This window comes from Neopelma chrysocephalum, unplaced genomic scaffold (assembly GCF_003984885.1).
Source record: "Neopelma chrysocephalum unplaced genomic scaffold, ASM398488v2 Primary Assembly neopelma1_26, whole genome shotgun sequence".
NCBI classification, from domain to species: domain Eukaryota; kingdom Metazoa; phylum Chordata; class Aves; order Passeriformes; family Pipridae; genus Neopelma; species Neopelma chrysocephalum.
Genome location: NW_020897695.1, coordinates 16,735,806 through 16,742,079, shown reverse-complemented (window position 1 = coordinate 16,742,079; position 6,274 = coordinate 16,735,806). Strand labels below are relative to the sequence as shown.

At 41.0% G+C, this 6,274-nt stretch overlaps 1 protein-coding gene across 9 annotated transcripts in view; it reads left to right on the top strand.

Annotated features, from left to right (window-relative positions):
• Positions 1–470: 470 nt before the first annotated feature.
• ARPP21 (cAMP regulated phosphoprotein 21) overlaps positions 471–6,274 on the top strand; it is a 197,598-nt gene continuing 191,794 nt past the window's right edge. For all 9 annotated transcript variants that reach the window (XM_027675704.1, XM_027675714.1, XM_027675723.1 and 6 more), the window contains exon 1: positions 471–602. The gene's annotated coding sequence lies outside the window, so the exon portion shown is untranslated. The remainder of the gene's footprint in view (positions 603–6,274) is intronic.

Below are 6,274 nucleotides of genomic sequence, written 5' to 3'. Positions count from 1 at the left end.
ATGACAAGGTAGCAGAGACAGTAAATACAAATATATCCTTTCCTATTTGCAGCCAGCAATTTTGAATGGACCAAAACCACTGCTGGAGACAAAAGCAGGCTAATGTGATGAGTGGGAAAGGACTGCGCAGGGCTCTGGGAGTTCTGTGTAGGTTATCCGTCTGATGGGATATTCACTCTTTTTTTTTGTTTTCCTATTAACTAAAGGCCAAGCTGAACAATTATTTCCCTACAGGCTACTCTGCTCCTGGATCATGCTCCCGTCCCCTCTGCTCTCCCTTGGTGCTGGCAGTATGGGTGGTTAATATTAGCTGCACAGCTGATTGTCCTGGTTGGTGCCCTGCAACAGGTGCAGGACGGCCGCCGCACTGGAATCCTGCCCGGACCGATGCCGGCGCTGGCACCAGCCTACCCATTATATCAGGAAGGGCCACGTCCCGTCGCCACGATGCCCCGACACCCTGGGCTGGCCCCAGCTGTCTGCGGGACGTGGAGCGGGGTGATAAGTGCCCAGGGAGGCTGCTGTGGAGAGAAGCAAACCGTGACTCCTCTGGAGTGGGAAGACGGGAGGCTCCTGGATGGGACTACTGCTGTGTGGATGCGGTAAGGAGGAGTTCTCGGCAGAGCCCCAGGCTCGTGGTTTTTTTCATTGCTCTTAGAGGAGGGAAACACACAAAAACAGATACTGAAAATTAAGTATCAGCACTGTGAAATGAGCAGATACAGATTGCATTTGCTCATCATGTTGGCTATAGTTTCTTTACAGCACAGTATTTGGGGGTTGCACTAATTTCAATAGGCATTTTAATTTTAGAATGCTCCTGTGAAAAGTTACTTTCAATTCCAGTGGTGATTAGATGGTGATGATATGTTTTAATAATAAACATGTGAGAGATATAGAAAAAGAAATCAAATATGCTGGCTGCACTTGTGGGGAGGGGAAGAAGTGCTGTTGTTCTGCTCTAAAATTGTCTGATCTGACTGCTCTGGGGTGATATCTAAGGTCTTCCATTTCCTTTTTTATTTTTCTTTTCTTTCTTTCTCCCCTTTTTTTCTTTTATTTTCTTATACCATAATAGCATCTTTTGGTAATAACAACAAAATGTCTAGGTGAGGTTTGCATAGCATAAATGTTGGAGAGAGGAAGGGGGAATCAAAATACCTGCAATGTTTCACAGTATCTCTTCTAGTGTCCTGTTGCCTTTATATGACCCCTCTCCATTGACTGTGTGAAGAAAGGCAGGGCCGTCAGGCAGATCAGAAGGAGATCTGTGTGCTGCAGTGTGAACTCTGCTGAACAGTGTGTATGTATACAGTGCCATGCCTGTGTGCATGCTCATGGATGGAGAGAGGCAGGTTTGCTTAGGGAGTCGAGCAGGCTCTGTCTGCAATGTGGCAGTCTCTGTGTGATGGAAAACAGATACCGCTGCTGCTTCTAAATTAAGGAAAAAAACAAAAATAAAAAAGAGGTTCATCTCTAAATTCAGTGACTTCTGCTCTGAATTGGTCCACAACCAAGGGCAGTGGGTCAGCCTGAAGTAGTGCTCCTGGAGAGTTAGACTGATGCAAGAGACTGAAATCAGTGCAGTCTCTCCCTTGATTATGTTAGGCTTTGGATCAGCACAATCCTTACTATTTCTATTTCTATCTACGTGTAGCTGTGAAAAAAATTTTTGGGGAGTTGTGGAATAAATAAACTCTATCTGGGCCAAATAGATACACAGGGAACTGATGAGAAAGATTCAACTACATAAGTGTCAAGTGTTTCTAAGCGTAGTCTATGTTCAAGTTCCTTCCAAGAGACTTTTTTGATTGAGGCCATTACAATTTGGACATAGTCTCGACATGAAAGAAATAAAACGCCTTTTTTCAGTGCTACTTGTGACTATTGTATGTGGGATTGTGCCTCAAAGCATGGCTCTTTGCTGCAGGAACCAGCAGGGGAATTGTGAGATCCTTCCTGGGCTAGTGCCTCTGCCTGAGGACATGGTGATACTGTAACACTATTACTGTCCTGCTGCTCTTGACCTCTCCACAGCCAGCACTGTGCTGGGGGCTTGACGTAGTTGTTTGGCAATGAGGACACTATGTAAACTATGATAATCTCTTACATCTCACAGTGCCTTGACTCATTCTTCCAGCCAAACTTTTCTCCAGCTCCCTCTCTGTTTTCCACCATCCACCCACACTGCCTTCTATTCCTCTTATTTTGATACATGAAGCAGAATTTGCTGCACCTCAAACTAGTGCTTCAGCCACGCCTGAGCAGGAGCTCCCGCACAAGGATGGGCCAGCTGGTGTTTTGCTGGAGGGAGATGTGCCAAGGCAGAGGGAAGATACGTGGCTATACCCCCTTAAAAATAATGTATTTGTGACTTTGAAAGTGTCTCTCTAAGGAGCCATTTGTAAATTTTTATGCCAGTTTTTAAATGCAAAATGAAAGTGAATTTCACTGCCACTAAAATCGGTAGCTCTGAGTCCCTCAGGAGAGGTGCAGCAGCCTGTGTCCCTGGAGAGTCAGATGTGTTGCCTTGCAAAAGATCTTGTATCCAGGTAGGAAAGCTTAAATGAACATGTGGATCTCCAGTAGTGCTGGGGACAGGAGAGCACATTACTGAAAATTTTATTTATTTATTAAACTGTTATGATAAAATGCTCAGAGTTACAAACATTTGAGAAGAATAAAATGTTTATCCCACTTTGTACACAAATTGGTGATCTTGAATAGAAGTTAGAGGGCATATCCAAATAAGTTTTAAAATTAACCTTTCATAACCAAGCAGGTCATGCAGTCATCACTCAATCTACACATATTTTTTTTTAAATTAAAATTATGTGTAATTTTCATAGGAAAATGACATTATGGGTTTATGGGCTCCTGTATTACGTTATGTAGTACATAACACTCCTAAGTTACCCTCCCATCATTCTAATAATTTCTTGAACATCTAGTTTGTAATTTCACTACAACATATAACAAGAAAATCCAGTTACATTTCTAAGTAATATGGAACTTCTGTTACTGTAAACATATTACGTGGTCAGAATTATTTTAATTTGCTGTTAAGAATATACTCTAATGATGTATACATCTAGATAGCAAGGAATACAACCCCTTTTATTTTTTAAACAATAACAAACATCTGCCTTTTTCTATGCCCTAAGAGTATATACACTTGTATGCAATTAAGAATATTATTTTTATAGCATACATAAACCTTGGCTAACTACTCATAAAATTGACCCTTTTATGATCCTGACAGCACTGCTGGTGAAGCTGATGAAGGCCAAGCATTCAGTCAAGGTATCTCTTGGTCATAAATTAACAATCTTGCACTTCTGTGAATTTGTAAAGGAACACTTCTTTCTTCTTCTGGCACAGAAAATGTGATGATGGCCTGTTCCCTCCTCACCAAGGTCTAGGGACAAAGAGCAAGGGAGAAAGGCTGTTTGGCAGAGAGACCGGGAAGAGAAGACCAGGACAGATTTTCTACCAGATGCTCTCCAGAGCAAAGGCAATATCCAGACAGATTTGTCTACAGCTATAGTTGCATATTTTTTAGAAATTCTCACCTCCTAAAAATCAAAAGAGGGAAGTGAAGTTACTGGAAACATAGAAAAAGAATGCATGAACAATCTTACTGGATGCTGAAGGGGTACCTCAGTGGAACTACATGGCCCACCCTTCAGGCAGGTCTGAGGAGGACATACCCACGTGGAGCTGAGTCTGTTGCTGTTGAGGTGCCTCCTGTTCTTGACTCACTTATTATTGACAAACTTCACTGGCAAACTAGGGTAATGTTAACATGTTCTCACTATACATGATTACATTTAGACATCTTTGTCTTGAATCTAGATCTGTTTCAGATCTGTCTAATTATAGTTTTCCCTTGTTACTTTTCTGTCAAGTTCAGACACTTCTCCTATGCTATGATGGCAACTTCACTTTTGCTTGCACTCTTACCTCTTGTATTTTGCCTTCAGCAATTAAGAAAAGCTAGGTAAAAATCTGTGTATCCCAGTCTTCAGGCTAAAAACATTCATGTGTGCATGTGTGTAGGACAGGCTGGGAGGCAGCATAATTATTCAAAAGGAAGGAAACCTTTGTCCATTCTCCTTCAAGGAAGAAGGAGGTGAGGTGTTCATAAAGCAGGTGGGTTGGATTCTCCTGTATTAAGACAATACAGTAGGAAAGGCTCATAAAGACGGCCCCCCATTGAACTCTCAGCAACACATTGGCTGCTCCAGGCAGGTCAAGTGGTGATGGAAGAATGACGAAATGGAAAACAGCAGCAACCCAGGCCCCTGGAACTCACAATGGTGAATCCCTGTGCGGTGCAAAGGCCCAGAGCAGGAGCAGGGTAGGTGACTACTAGCGATGGATGACGTTGAGACCTCAGAGAGAAATGATATAATAAATGGTTGGTCTGACACGGTAGGAAATGTTTGCGTAGTGAAGTGACGGGTAATAAATAAGATTGTGTTGTTATAGATCCTCCAGGCAGTGCTGGAGCAAAAATACTTTCTGATTTTCTTTCTCTAAGGAAAAAAGGTGGAGAGACAAGGACTCTTTTTTGTAATAGCCAGGCATGAAAACTATGTTTGCTGCATACAGTCAGTGTAATCTAAGGCTTGATACAGATCCAAGTCAAGTACTGCTGCAGCTGTAGGTTCTCAGTTGTCATAGCTAAGGTTACAAAACAACTTCCCTTGCAGTTTGTCTAACGTCACTGTCTGGGGCAGAGGCCCCACTGCTAAATCCATTAGTTAAAACATTGTCTTTTCTTGCACTTGTTATCAGGGCTGCCACGATGATTGGAACAATCAGTTTGCCCCAGGATTGAGTAATTATATGTGATACATGGTAATATATAGAGGGATACAGACTCAGCTTCTCCCCTGAAATTCCCAAGTGTTCATGTTTATCATTTACTATAGGTATTTTTCAGGAGGGGAGGGTTGTTGGGGGTTTTTTGGTGGTTTGTTTATTTGGGTTTATGGTTTTTTGTTGGTTTGTGTGTGTTTGGTTTTTTTTTTTAGTTTGTTTTTTGTTGTTGTTGTTGTTGTTTGAGTTGGTTTTTTTTATTATTTGTTTGTTTGTTTTATATGAATTTTCCTTTCTTGCTTGTTTTTATTTTAATTGAATACCGGAAACAGACCTCTGTTACTCCTGCTGCAGTCATTAACTAGGTAAGCTCACCATGCTAGTTTTTGATAGGTAGATAAATGCCTGGACATAGCATTAAAAATTAATAACTACTTTGATTAAGAAACCTGTTAATTGCTTTAGCAGTCTGGAAGGGATTACTTAAGAAGCAGGTTAGCATCTCTTGTTGAAAAAAAAAAAAGGGACTACACTGGCTATATTTTTAACATTTTGAGCTAGTTTTGGAAATCTTGCCTATAACCAGTCTTGCCCCTGAAACCAGTGAAACAAAGTCCCCTCCTTTTTATTTTTCTTATAAACACCTAAGTAATGTATAAGAAATTTCATACTGAATTTTTTTTTCAGCATGTATCTGAGGGTTAGTGAGCAACAAGGGAATGAGAGTACTGAAATGATCTCTTCTGAGCTGCAATATTTAAGGTCTTGTACAATGCATTTCAGAATATTTTCTGTGGGCAATTTTTGGTGGCTTTCTCCCCCTTGACAATCCTCCTTCATGTAAATGACAGCTATCCTGCTTTCCATGTTTAAAGGGCAACTATCCTGCAGGAAAAATAACCCCCCTAAAATTTCCCTTTTACACAATTGAGCTCTAGTTTCCAACGATTATCCTGATGAAACTGTGAGTTTTTGAGGGCCACTGGTAATTAGGATGGGTGATATTAGTGAATAAGGAAAGACCAGAAGAGCACCCCTTCCAGATGGGGTGCTGATGTCTACAGTGGGACTGCTAGGACTGTTCAAGTGAGTGAGTGGTTATAAAATCAGCACATAAGTAAATGACATAGTATGTGTGTTTTTTCACACATTTGTAATTTTAGAAGCTTTGTCATTTCAATGTCCTCTTGTGCACCTAATTGCATATCTCCAGTTTTTTCTCATCCATGATAAGGGTTTCTGGGACTTACGACTTGGAAGGGAGGGAGGACTATTTTGGAATAGGCAAATAGTGACTTATGATTTGACTTACAATATTAGGCAATGGCCCAACAGTTGCTATATAGACTTACTGAGTACTAATGTTTAGAAAGTGAAATCTGCAAAAGAAAACAAAGCTTTTTTTCCTGAACATACCCCTTAACTATGGTAACTCAATGTGACTGGATAG